This window comes from Camellia sinensis, chromosome 7, assembly GCF_055761805.1.
Source record: "Camellia sinensis isolate YWXY chromosome 7, ASM5576180v1, whole genome shotgun sequence".
In the NCBI taxonomy this organism is placed as follows: Eukaryota; Viridiplantae; Streptophyta; class Magnoliopsida; order Ericales; family Theaceae; genus Camellia; species Camellia sinensis.
The window spans coordinates 198,738,035-198,752,860 of record NC_138967.1 but is presented as its reverse complement, the minus strand read 5'-3'; the positions used below and the strand labels follow the sequence as shown (position 1 = coordinate 198,752,860).

The window sequence follows — 14,826 nt, the reverse complement described above, 5'->3', positions numbered from 1 at the left end:
AATTTATCTCTAAAAAAGTATCGAATCGAAAGATAAAGTATAATGAATCGTAACATACTAACAACATTGTAGTGGGCTCTGGTATGCTTATTTAAGTGACTCTCTACTAATCTTGTTTGTGTGCCTCTCCAGAAGGTTAATCTTGTTCTTGTACCTCTCTCCCGACGGTTAAACATGTTCATGTGCTTCTCCGGAAGGGTAATTCTGTTTATGTGCCTTGCCATGATCTTCTCCAAGAGGTTGAGTGAGTGGGGTGCAGTATTGATGATGTTGTGGGTAAGAAGATTTGTGATGCCGGATTCCTTACAATTTGTAGTTTCATACTCATTTGGGCTACTTTATTCTACATAGATATTCAATTCAGATTTATTTAAGGTTTAGGGTAATTCAGCCATGGTTGTTCGTCGTTTCTTTTTGGAGATGGCTCCATATTATGCTAATTGCACTTCCTTTTTGTTTTGTTTTCTGATAAAGACTCAAATCTTTGAGATCATTTAGTTATGCTGTGTTTGTTTGAAACTAGGTGTACTATATTCTGGGGAAGAGACCAAGAAATGAGGGAAGTTCTGACTCCTCGATATCCTTCTGTGATGATGATTTGGAGGGGGTAGATCTTCCTTACAACGATCCTCTGGTGATCTACTGAAAGGTGGGTGATCACCTAGTGAACAAGATCCTTGTGGATACGGGCAGCTCGGTTAATGTAATGTACAACAACTTGTTCAAGATGCTCGAGTTGAAGCCGGAGGACCTGAAGCCAACCAGTTATATGATGTGTGGATTCAACGGGGTGCCAGTGCAGCCCATGGGGGAGGTGACACTTCCAATTTATGTAGATCCAGTAACAGCGCAGACATTGTTTATGGTGGTAGATGTGTCTTCTCGATACAATGCTATCATTGATTTACCTTGGCTTCATGAGATGAGGGCAATACCCTCAACTACCACCAGTTACTCAAGTTTCACCTCGATACGGGGATAACAGCTATCCGAGGTGATCAAAGGGCCTCAAAGGAGTGCTGCATGATTGAAGTAAAGGCGAAGTAAAAAGCCAAGAAGGTTCTGCCCTTTTTAATTTGATTTGCATGGTTTTGGTTTTTCTTGTTCAACAGAACTCTTTATTTGATCATTCTTGCGGTTGCTACAAGGGGGAGTTTAAAATAGTGTTTAATATGTTTTGTAGATTGTTGCAGCATCTGGTATCATTGCAACATCTGGTATCGCTGATGGTTGTATGAGATCGGACAGTGGACCTATAGCCGTTTTCAATTTCGCCAAGTTTTTAGAGGAGGCAGAGGTGTGTATATATTTATCAACAATCTACATGTTTTTATTTAACAATAGTGATTGAGACCCACAAATTTGGAGACCCCCATGACCTCCAAAATTATCTGGACCACTCATATGAGATAGATAGGAAAAAAGAAAAAAAGAAAACATTTGAGTGGTCTCGATCATTTTAGGAGTCATGGGGATCCCCAAAATGGGGGTTTTCACCCATTTTCAATTATTTAAATCTATTGTTGATGGTCTAACCGCCCTTTAATATGTATGGAGAGTGCTTTTAGTTGAAACCCCTTTCCAATCTTCTCTATTGACAAGGCACTACTGGACTTCATGGATAGAAGAAGAGTGTTATGTGTAACTGAGTGGGATTTGTTTTGTTTTTTTATATGAACAGACTGATGCCAAGATTAGAGGAGATGACTCTTCTGTTACGGTTGTGGAGAAGGTTGGTGCAAGCTCGGAACATCTCCAGGTGAATTCACTCCCTGGAGTTCCTGCCCCCGATGATGCTTGAGCGATGCTTCTTTCCTTTTCCTGTTTTTCGCTTGTTAGTGGGTAATTCTAATGATAATTTCTTGCACTGAATTTTCCTAAAGATGTTAAACAAAGAGAGTTTTGTAATATGAGACCTTTCAAAATCAGTAGTTCAAAATGACCGGTTTGGTCTCTTATGCTAGAGCTGACTCTGATCAATGGAGATTGTCTAGGTCGATATATACATGAAGTCATTGGTTTAAGATAAGAACATTTCTAATCTTTAATCAAATTTTTTATTTAATTTAATTTCAAATTTAAATAAAAAGTTTGATTTGCTATAAGTTACTTCAATATTTTTATTAATTTTTTATCAAAATCTTTTAAAAATTCTCTTTCTATCGTAGTTTCTCATTTTATCAAATTTGAGAGGAAAAAAATATTTACAATACTTTATCTTTTTAAATTTTCATCAAATTCAAATTTAACGAAGGATTTGATAAGTTTTCAATTTGAAAAAAAAAAAAAACCTTTCTTGATTTGATAAAATGATTGAATATGATTTTTGAGAAATTTTTTTATCAAATTTTAATTTCATGAAAAAAAAAGTGACGGATTAGAAATGCTTTCAGTAGATTCATTTTATAATTAATTTATTTGAAACTTTTTAAGCACAAAAGCAAGAGAACTCGAAAGCTTTTTCTCATTGGTCTCCATTGAATTGTGGCTCGTTTCATTTCTCAATTGGGCTAATGAAATAAATTTAAAAGAATATGTACAAGTTTGATGAAAAATGACTTAAAACAGTTTCAATTAAGGGCGTAAATTTGGCCCGGTTTGGGCTATGTTGGGCCTTGCGGGCTCTCATCAAAATTCGGATCGAGTGGGGTCAGGTTACGAGCCAGAAAATTAGGCCCTGGTTTAAGCCCAAGTCCAGGGATATTCGGGCTTTGGGTGGGCCGGTAGGCCTCAGGCCCAGGCTCGGTTTGGCCTGAACAATTTTTTTTATTTTTTTAAATTTTTTTAATCAAAATTTTATTATTTTTCACTAAAAAATGCATCGAGCCTCAAGCCGGGCCTTGAGTAGGCCTTAAGCGGGGTCGGGTTGGGTTTCAAAACGATGGCTCAGGCTCAAGCCCAAGGTCTCGGGCTGGGCTCGGGCCCAAACGACCCGAGTCCACCCAGGGCCACAAGCGAATTTCGGACCGCGGACCATTTTTACACTCTTAGTTTCAATCATTTTATTAAAATTTGTATTAAAAATAAACTATCAAATTTAAATTTAAGTTATTCTTCGTGAATAATTAATATTAAATCTGTGTATTTCAAATTTTCGTTCAACCAAAGGGACCCTAAGACTTTGTTAATTTCAAATAAAAACATTTGAGGATGAATTTGATAAAAATAGAGGAGACTAACCTCTCCGTTATAGATGATGGGTGGACAAATTTGTAAAAGAATTAGAAAGGATTTTAAATAATTGTTTTTAGATTGTTATTTCAAATCAAAAATGGTTGAAGCTCTCAAATTCAATCTTAAAATTTCATATTTAAAACTATCAAATCTAAATTTAGATTATTCTTCTTAAATAAATAGTGTCAAATCATTTAATTTCAAATTCATATATTTAAGCACACCTAATGAATTGATTCCAAAACAAACATAATGTTATATATACACACACACACACGAAAGTGGTCCACTCATCCCAAAAAAAAAAAAAAAAAAACGGATTACCTATTTTCTATACCTCATCTCTTCATATTTCTCTATACTCTTCTCATAGGGTTTCAATCTAGAGCCGTATTGTTGATTCGAGCCATCTATCTCGTAGGCCCTACAATAACAGTCATCCATATAAAAATTAACTTTATCAAAAAATTGTAAATATAAAAATAAATCGCATTTTGTTTTATAAAATGAATAGTAAATATAATTAAATTTAAACCATCTATTTTATAAAACAAAAAGCAATTTGTTCCCATATTTATAGTTGTCCGATAAAGCTAATGTTTTGCATAGTTGACCTTCATTGCGAGGCTTATGAGATAAACAGTTCCAATTATCAACATGGATCCAAATTAAAACCCATAAAAGAAGTATAGAAAGGTATGGATATAGAGGGAAGCTTATCTCAAAAAAGGTCCATTCATACGCCAGGTAAAATAAACAGCCCGAGGATTAATTTATCTGTTTTAGATGCCACCTTTTTTTTGTCAAATCCAAGATGACCATCAAACAAGGCAAACCTCATACAAACCTCATGAGCTTCTCTTCAATGCTCAGAGTGTTTCAAAGTCGTCGAATGGCACCGTCGCTAGTCGAGATTCTTTGGTGACTATTTCCCATTCACAATGGAATAGAGGCTGCGACTCCTTGCCTTCTATGGCGGGTCTCTCTCTCTCTCTCTCTCTCTCTCTCTCTCTCTGTGTGTATGTGTTTATGACAAAAACAACGTCGTTATAGAACTACATCAGCAACTTCCACTCTAGAGGATCTGACCTCAAAAAAATTCCAGGTTCAAATTGAAATTACATAAACTGTAGGAGCAAATTACAAATATTTTTCTTTCTTTCTCTCATCAGTTGATCGACGACAGTCAATAGTGCCTTTTTTCTTCTTCCCCAATCTAATACGGCGTACGCAGCGAATTGATGCCGACGTCGACTGTGATCTTCTACGGTGTCCGGTGAGTTCTCTCTCTCTCTCTCTCTTGTTTCTTTAACACATTTTAATGGAAGAATTGTTGTTCAAATTGTGAAATTAAATAAATAGATTCACAAATAAATTAAAAAAAATACCAAGAACACATGCTGAGAATTACAACAGAAATACACAATATAATAAAAATGGTAAAGAAAGCAAACCGAAGCTTGTGCGGTAACAGTTTTCTTAAAACAGATTTCGCCGCCTCACGGGTCCAGTACTTGAGGAATTCCGGCATCTGTCTCCCAGGATACAACGGTCAAAAACCAACTACGGCAGAAGCACTTTCTGTCTAGCTTAGTGAACAAAACCATGGCAGCACTCTCTCACTATAGGAACTTTCTAGCAAACTGACTAAAGAATGGAAGGAACAATTTCTGTGTTTGAGACTTGACAGGAGGGTCTCAATTTATATATGTATAAGGGAGAGAGGAGAAGTCTCCAGCCTTTATGGCTGGTCACTAATGCACCATTAACCTCTGTAATAAAGGCAGGAGTTACAAACCCCATTAATGTACTATTAAACTCTGCAATAAAGGCAGAAGTTACAAACCCCATTAACTTTTTCATGAAGCTAACTTCATGGGGCAATTTCTCATTCAATTCTCAATGGTTTTTGGCCATTCTATTTGTGGTGTAAAGATCTCATTGCAAAGTATCTAGACCCATTTGGACCCAACACAATAGACGATTGGGACCCACTTTAATATTTAATTAAAGTCACAAAAAAATTATTTTTTCCAACAATCCCCTACATAAATAAAAATTGACCGAATGACTCAACAAACAGACATTGTTCAACAATAAAGACTTGGTGAGAGTTCAACGGACTAACCCCAACATCAAAGAAGGTAGCTTTTGGCTTTGAACCTCTCCCAGTGAAAACCTATCGAGTTTACTGGCTGATTAGTGAATATGACATCTTGAACTACTCTGCCGTTTATGTAAACTAAGACAATAGATCTCACACGAGAATTACTCCTACCACCATTCTGTTCTCACTGGTGTGCCCTGTATGGCCCTGGGCACTAGCCTGGTTCAACGAGTGGTTTCAAAGAATCTTGGCCTGCCCAATTCTTCGAGAAGCGGCTCTACTTCACACTCACATAGGTGACTCTACTTGAGTATCCTGCTATACTCAGCTCAATAGCTTAACACACTAGAGTCATTAAAAGCTCAGCTTAACCTCTACACTTGTAGGTATCACTGATGGAAGAAATGGTTAGAGGTTTAACCTCCTCAATGACATACCGCCGTTACACGCAATTAGGTTGTCCCATTGAACCTAGATCTTGGGATCTCCAGTCAACTAGGTTGGGTTTCCATTCCGGTAACTTCCAAAGGCCTCAACCCCATTCATTTTGACGACGTCTCGACCAACACTCATTTAACCCTTTGGTTAGCGGATCCGCAAAGTTGTCCTTAGACTTTGCATAGTCTATAAAAACTTTGAGAGTAGTTGTCGAATGAAATTATGTCTATGACGGATATGTCTAGACTTTCCATTATACATATAACTTTGTGCCCTACTAATTGTAGATTGACTATCACAATGAATACAAATAGCTGGCACAGGTTTAGACCAACGTGGCAAATCTTCAATGAAATGGCAAAGCCATTCAGCTTTTCCCGCTGCTTTATCAAAAGTAATAAACTCTGATTACATCGTAGATCTAGATATACACATTTGCTTGGAAGATTTCCAAGATACGGTTGCCCCACCAAAAGTGAACACAAATCCACTAATGGACTTTGAGTCCTTTATATCTGATATCCAATTCGCGTCACTATAGCCTTCTAGCACCGCTGGATATCGAGTATAATGCAGCACATAATCCCGAGTGTAGCGTAAATGCTTTAACACTCGCACAATGCCCTTCTAATGAGAAGCATCGGGATTACTTGTGTATCTACTAAGCCTGCTAACCGAGTAAGCTATATCCGGCCTAGTACAACTCATTAGATACATCAAACTGCCAATGATGCTAGAATATTCTAGCTGAGAGATACTCTCATCATTATTCTTGGTCAAGTGCAGACTGACGTCTACCGGTGTCCTAGACACACTTGTATCTGATTTACCAAATTTCTTAAGTATGTTCTCAACATAGTGAGACTGAGAAAGTACAGTTCCACTGGATGTTCTGGTAATCTTAATACCTAGAATAACATCTGCAAGGCCCATATCTTTCATGTCAAACTTAGAGTTTAACAATCTCTTGGTAGTTTTAATCATCTCATCATTACTACCAACAATGAGTAAGTCATCAACGTATAGACACAAAATGACATAACCCCTGTCAGTGTCTTTAACATATACGCATTTGTCACACTCATTGATTCTAAATCCATTTGACAACATAGTGCTGTCAAACTTCTCATGCCATTGCTTAGGAGCTTGCTTTAAACCATACAATGATTTGACAAGCTTACAGACTTTCTTACTTTGTCCTGGAGCTGAAAACCCCTCGAGTTGCTCTATGTAGATTTCTTCATTCAAATCTCCATTTAAGAAAGCTGTCTTTACATCCATCTGATGTATCTCCAAACCACGTAGCGTTGCTATCACAATCGCCATGTGAATGGATGTAATCCTTGTCACAGGTGAATACGTATCAAAGTAATCCAGGCCTTCTCTCTGCTTGTATCCTTTGATAACGAGTCTAGCTTTATACTTATCAATTGACCCATTAGCTTTCATCTTTCTTTTAAAGATCTACTTACTCCCAAGGCCTTACTGCCTAGGGGTAGATCAACCAACTCCCAAGTATGATTCTGCAAGATGGAGTCAATTTCACTCTTAATTGCTTCTTTCCACAAAGGACTTTCAGGTGAAGTCACAGCATCATGGAAAGTTCGAGATTCTCCCTCTAACATATAAGTCAAAAAATTCGGACCAAAGAACTTTGCAGTCCTAACCCTCTTACTCCTTCTTAACTCATCTACATCTTCAGCTTGATCATCAACTTGATCACGCAAGTGATCATTTGTTCGATTAGCTATGTAATCATTGTCATATTCAACCTCTTTCATGGAACTCGGAATACATTTTCAAAGAAAGATGCATTTCTTGATTCCATGATAGTATTCTTGTGTATAACTGGAATAGCAGACTGAACCACAAGAAATCGATATGCACTGTTATACTGTGCATAATCGTTGAATACAAAGTCAACGGATTTTTAGGCTTATCTTAACCCTCTTGGGTTTAGGTATTCCCGCCTTTTGCATGACACCCCCACATTTGTAGAATTTATGCAAAGGCTTTTGGCCTTTTCCGAAAATTCGTACAGGGTCTTTAAATAATTCCTTGTGCCACAATGATTATGAAACTCTCAAAATCATATCACAGTAAATACATTCCCAGAATGTCATCAACCGAATTAGGAACCCAAATATATTTGGTCCAACCTATCACTCTGAAGCCAATAGTCTTACTATTAGGAAACACAAAACCAGTGTTCAATAGTCTACTATATGAAACTTCATAACATGGCTAGTAGTCTTATCACTATGAATCACTAATTTCTCAGCATGTGGTCAGTAGACTTTCTACTACTAGGAATCACAATGTCTTAACCTGTGATCAGTAGTCACTTTACCACTAGGAATCACAATGTCCTGACATAGGATCAATAGACTCTTTCATTACTATGAATCATCATGTCTTGACATATGACCAGTAGCCTCTCCACTACTAGGAACCATGATGTCTTGACATGTGATCAGTAATCTGTTCACTACTAGGAACCACAATCTCATAACTGTGTAGCCAGTGGTCTAACACCTCCTAGGAACCACCAGTTTTCTATCTCTGTGATCAGTGATCTTGTACTCACTAGGAGCTACCAATTTAAGAATATATTTGGAATTTAAAAATCAAAAAAATATTCACCCACTATAACAGGTTGTCTCATCTTTGCTTTCAAGCAAAGTCACATAGCAATCATAAATGCTATAAATAACACAAGGATACCATACTAATTGCCTCTAATCAATTCAAAGATATTTTAATGCAATCTTATGATTTCCTTTAATCATACTTGATCTCTCAAGATCTTCCTTTAAGAATCTTGCGAGGCTAAGGATGTCAGGTGGAACAACATTTCTGTTTGTCACATTTTGAAGCCATTTTTGAAACATCACAACAGAATTTCACTTTTGTGATTCCAGAAATTAAACTTAACCCTTAGAAAATCCCTCAGATGGAAATTTAATTCAAAACTAGTCTCACCATTTAACCTAGAATCGAACATGGTCAGGAATGTTCCCAGGAAGACTGGAGGGGTCACATCGATGTTCCTGGGAGGGGTCACATCGGTGCCACTTAAAACCCAGTTAACCTTTTGACAAAACATCCAAGAGCATGTTGACTCCTAGTCCATAGGAAACAATTTTAAAATTAAGATTTCCAGGGAATAAACCAGGTTATAACAAACCAATTCCCAAGCAAATAAAATTTGTTACCAGAATTACACCACTCATAAAAGTTAACCGGTACTCCCGGAACTGAGCCCATAAAAGTTAACCGGTACTCCCGGAATTGAACCCATGATTTCTGAATAAAAATCAGAAATATTTTAGCTAATGCTAAAATTTAATTTCTTTTCTCAAAACCACAACACTTTGGAAATAATCAGATTATAAATCAAAACACTTTGGAAATAATCAGATTATAATCAAAGATTTTCTCCAAACTTGGTTTTCCAACACTTTGAGAATAAAATGATTAAACCTAGATACTTCCTCAAACCCCAAAGGTTTGAAACAAAATCCGTCTTAGTTGTCATTTCTGAACAAACAAGAACTACTCTTTAGCCAAGGTTAAACACTTTGGTTTCTATTACAGAAAACCAAACGAAATTCCAAACTTACAAGCAATTTAAAAATTGTTACAACCAAATACATGCATATAAAATGCTTTTAATAATACAAGCAAATAAAACTTACTACTACAAATTGGTAAACAAACCAACAAAATCTCAAGCAAAAAATGCTTCAACCATTTAAATAAAATAGCCAATCCATTAGGATTCTATTTAGTCCAAAAGCCTTTTCACGCTTAGGTATTCCTATTCAACACAAAAGTTAGTAGTCCAAACATTTTTGTTTTTACATCCCAAATACTATTTATTTGGTTTTGTATTTGTTTTTCCATTCCCTTTCGCATAAGTATTCTTGTAAAGAAATTTAGCAGAAAAAATCACAACAAAATACAAACAAATAATCTAAGCAAAAAATAAATATAATAAATAATTGAAACCATCTAGTCAACTATTTATAAAATTAACGAATGAATTAAAATGCCAATTAAATTAAAACTTTAAAATAAAGTTCAATAGTTTTGAGTTATGAATGAAATTAATTCATAATAAACATTTGAACTAATAACTCCAAACAAATAAGTTAAATTCGAGGTTAATGTACCCAATTAAATAATTCAGATTAATGCACCAAATTAAATTCAGAATATTAATATACATAAATTCATACAAGTTACAAAACTCTATAACTCCAAAATACATTAAACTAAAATTAATAGGCAAGAATTATAAATAATTGTTAGAAACCAATAACCATTTAGCAATTAACATGCGAAAAATTCTAAAGATTAAATCATGTAAGAAAACTAAAAGCTAGAAACTAAATACCATGTCAAAACTTGCAAAATTTACAAATATTGAATTTCCAGGAAAAAGCCAGTGGACTAAAAACCATAAAATTGAAAGTCTATGAGCATGAGTAAATTTATAAAAAAAAAAATTCAACAGTGGGCACGATTGTAATAGGCAGCAAGCACATCTGTTCTATTGTTTATTTATTATTATAATACCAAACATGCAACTAAAATCAGACCATGACAAACTCAAAAGTCATGCAAATCATATTAAAAAAAATGGAGTTTTTTTGATAAATCCACTTTCTAAGAGTTTTATTCCATCGAACCCATATTCTTTTTGACTATTCCATTAGATCCTATTTGAGATAAGAAGACCAAAATACCCTTTTCATCTACTTATGTTCTATTTAGTTCACGTTATTTTTTTATGCTTCAATAAGTCCTATGGGTGACATAATTACCAAAATACCCCTAATGTGAATGTTCACACGGTCAATATGAATGTTCATATCGTCAATGTGTAGGGGCCTAACCCATGTCGATCCTCGTGAGCGCCCGGAAAAATTCGAGTCAGGCCGGGGCGGGCTCGGCCCATTGACAATGTGAATATTCACATTGACATGTTAATATTCACATTAATAGGAGTGTAAAATTAGCCCACGTCCCGTGGTGGCGCGAAACCCAGCCGCGACCCATGGACGGCCTGGGGCGGGCCCGGTCCAGCCCGTTGACAATGTGAATATTCACATTGACATGTTAACATTCACATTGATAAGAGTATAAAATTGGCCCGCGGCCCATGGGCGGCCAAAAGCCCGTTTGCGGCCCGGCCCGTTGACAATGTGAATATTCACATTGACATGTTAACATTCACATTAATAGGAGTGTAAAATTGGCCCGCGTCCCGTGGCGGCGCGAAACCAGCCCGCAGCCCATGAGCGGCCCGGGCGGGCCCGGTCCGGCCCGTTGACAATATGAATATTCACATTGACATGTTAACATTCACATTGATAAGAGTATAAAATTGGCCCGCGGCCCATAAGCGGCCAAAAGCCTAGCCCGGCCCGGCCCGTTGACAATGTGAATATTCACATTGACATGTTAACATTCACATTGATAGGAGTGTAAAATTAGCCCGCGCCTCGTGGCTGCCCGAAACCCACCCACGGCCCGGGGCGGGCCCAGCTCGGCCTGTTGACAATGTGAATATTCACATTGACATGTTAACATTCACATTGATAAGAGTATAAAATTGGTTAGCGGCCCAGGGCTAGGCTGGTCCAGCCCAGCCTGTTGACAATGTGAATATTCACATTGACATGGGCCGGGCCTCGGACCGAGCCTTGAATGGGCCTTAACCGGGCCGATGGCCTGGGCCGGGTTTCAAAGTGATGGCCCAGGCCCTAGCCTAGGGTCTCGAACTAGGCTCGAGCCTAGGCCCAAACGAACCTTTCTCGGGCTGGCCCACGGGCAAAAAAATTAGGCCCAGGCCCTAGCCCTGGCACAAGGGTATTTGGGCTTTGGATGGGCCGATGGATCGAGCCTCGGGTCGGGCCAGTGGGCCTGGGCCTAGCCTCGAGCATAGGTCGGGCTTGGGTGGGCCAGGCCATTTTTTTTTTAATTCTTTTTAATTTTTTCTACTGAAATTTTATTATTTTCCACGAAAAAATACATTGCTCCTTGAGCGGGCTGGGCCTCGGATCGAGCCTTGAATGGGCCTTAAGCGGGCCGATGGGCCGGGACGGGCTTCAAAGTGATGACCTAGGCCCTAACCTAGGGTCTCAGAGATGCTCAGGCCCGGACCCAAACGAGCCTGCCCCAGGCCGTGGGCGGGCTTTGGGCAGCCCACGGGCCGCGGGCCAATTCTACATTCCTATCAATGTGCATTTAACATGTCAATATGAATATTTAAATTGTCAACAGGCCGGGCAGGGCCTACCCTGGGCCGCGGGCAAATTTTACACTTCTATCAATATTAATGTTAACATGTCAATATGAATATTCACATTGTCACGGGTCGGGCCAAGCCCGCCTCGGGCTGCGGTCGGGCTTTGGGCCGCCCACGGGTTGCGGACCAATTTTACACTCTTATCAATGTGAATGTTAAGATGTCAATGTGAATATTCACATTGTCAACGGGCAGGGCCGGGTCGGGCCCGTCCTAGGCTGCTGGCCAATTTTATACTCTTATCAATGTGAATGTTAACATGTCAATATGAATATTCACATTGTCAACAAGCCGCCCCGGGCCGCCCACGGGCCGTAGGCGGGTTTCGGGCATCCACGAGGCGCAGGCTAATTTTACACTCATATCGATGTGAATGTTAACATGTCAATGTGAATATTCACATTGTTAACAGGTCGGGCCAGGCCCGCCATGGGCCGTCCATGGGCCGTGGGCGGGTTTCGGGCAGCCACGGGACGCGGACTAATTTTACACTCCTATCAATGTGAATGTTAACTTGTCAATGTGAATATTCACATTGTCAACGGGCCAGGCCTGCCCCGGGCCGCGGGCGGGCTTTTGGCCGCCCATGAGCTGCGAGCCAATTTTATACTCTTATCAATGTAAATGTTAACATGTCAATGTGAATATTCACATTGTCAACAGGCCGAATTGGGCCCGCCCCGGGTTGCCCATGGACCGCGGGCGGGTTTCGCGTCGCCACAGGACGCGGGTCAATTTTACACTCCTATTAATGTGAATGTTAACATGTCAATGTGAATATTCACATTGTTAATGGGACGGGCTCGCCCCGGCTCGCGGGCGAGTTTCGGGCTGCCCACGGGCCAATTTTACATTCCTACCAATGTAAATTTTAAAATATGAATGTTCACATCATAAAATTGCTAACCGTTCAAAAAATATTTATAAGGGTATCAAAATTAAATATAAGGGCATAAGTGTCCAAGAAAATAGTGTAAATCAAGAAAAAGGACTTTATGGAATAAAACTATACATACATGGGACTAAATGGGTTAAAAAATTCCTTCATGGACTTCTTGGGTTAAAACACTTTTAAATGGGATTTATCAATAATTTTCCCTAAAAAAAAACTGGAAGCAATCAACCATAAATTATCTAATAAACGTAAACTAATTATCTAATAAATTGGATTGCAACCATAGACAATGAGAAGTAAAACAGTAGCATGTAATCTTATGAATCTAATTATATAATTTATGAAAACATCAAAAATCTATTTTAAGCTTGTTGTTCAAATTGTGAAATTAAATAAATAGATTCGCGAATAAATTAAAAAAAAAATACCAAGCACACATGTTGAGAATTACAACAGAAATACACAATACAATAAAAATGGTAAAGAAAGCAAACCGAAGCCTGCACAGTAGCAGTTTCCTTAAAATAGATTTTGCGGCCTCACGAGTCGAGTGCTTGAGGAATTCCGGCGTCTATCTCCCAGGATACGACGGTCAAAAACCAGCTACGGTAGAAGCACTTTTTGTCTAGCTTAGCGAACAAAACCATGGCAGCACTCTCTCACTATAGGAACTTTCCAACAAACTGACTAAAGAATGGAAGGAACAATTTTTGTGTTTGAGACTTGACAGGGGTCTCAATTTTTACATGTATAAAGGAGAGAGGAGAAACCTCCAGCTGTTATGGCTGGTCACTAATGCACTATTAAACTCTACAATAAAGGCAGAAGTTACAAATCTCATTAACTCTTTCATGAAGCTAACTTCATGGAGCAATTTCTCATTCAATTCTCAATGGTTTTTGGCCATTCTATTTGTGGTGTAAAGATCTCATTGCAAAGCATCTAGACCCGCTTGGACTCAACACAATAAACGATTGGGACCCACTTTAATATTCAATTAAAGTCATCAAAAAATCATTTTTTCCAACAAGAATCTATGCCCTAATTTATGTAGTTTTTGTAACGCATTTTGACTTACAGTTGTACATTTTGTACCTCTTTGAGGAGGTACATGTAATGGTAAACAGTTTTGATTCATTTCATAACGCTTTGTTTTTACTTCTTAAAGTTTTGTGGGTTTTGTAGATCGAGCTTAAGGTTTTGTTGGGTCTTCATTGGATTTGTAATATTGCATATCCTTGTGAACTATGAGGTTTTTGTGTTGTTATTTTATTTTATTTGATGGGCTTTATTTTAAACTGGAAGGCAATGCAAGAAATGTAACCATACTTATCTAATAATTGTTGCATAAACTTAAAAGGAGTTGATGGAATCAGAATTAATTTTATTCATCATATCAGTTCTCATTGGTTACCAAAAGAGAAAAAACATTTGTTAAACCTGTCTGGATTCATCTCCATGTGCATGTTTGATCTCGTGTTTGCATCCGAGCATTTTTGTTGTTTTCAAGAAGGTGATGTCGCCACTTTCTTATTTAAACAGTTGATTCTACAAGGTTGTTTGCGCTCCTTCCACCAAACACATCATAGGAGATAGTCAGTATTCATTCTCTCTAACCACATTTAGGTATGGACTCGCTTGTTTCTATTTTTGCAAACAATTTTCAACGTCCTTACTAGAAAAAGTTTCACGCATTCATATATTTATGTGCCTTTCCTAACCCTAATAATTTATGTGTGTTTATGACAAAAACGACGTCGTTATAGAACTACATCGGCGACTTCCACTCTAGAGGATCTGACCTCAAAAAAATCCCACGTTCAAATTGAAATTACATACACTGTAGGAGCAAATTGCAAATATTTTTCTTTCTTTCTCTCATCAGTCGATCGACGA

At 38.0% G+C, this 14,826-nt stretch overlaps 1 pseudogene across 1 annotated transcript in view; it reads left to right on the top strand.

Moving 5' to 3' along the window:
* Window positions 1-706: 706 nt before the first annotated feature.
* LOC114283118 (proteasome subunit alpha type-2-A-like) overlaps window positions 707-14,826 on the top strand; it is a 40,685-nt pseudogene continuing 26,565 nt past the window's right edge. The window contains exons 1-3 of the transcript XR_014336858.1: window positions 707-959; window positions 1,194-1,297; window positions 1,682-1,759. The product of XR_014336858.1 is annotated as a proteasome subunit alpha type-2-A-like (transcript). The remainder of the gene's footprint in view (window positions 960-1,193; window positions 1,298-1,681; window positions 1,760-14,826) is intronic.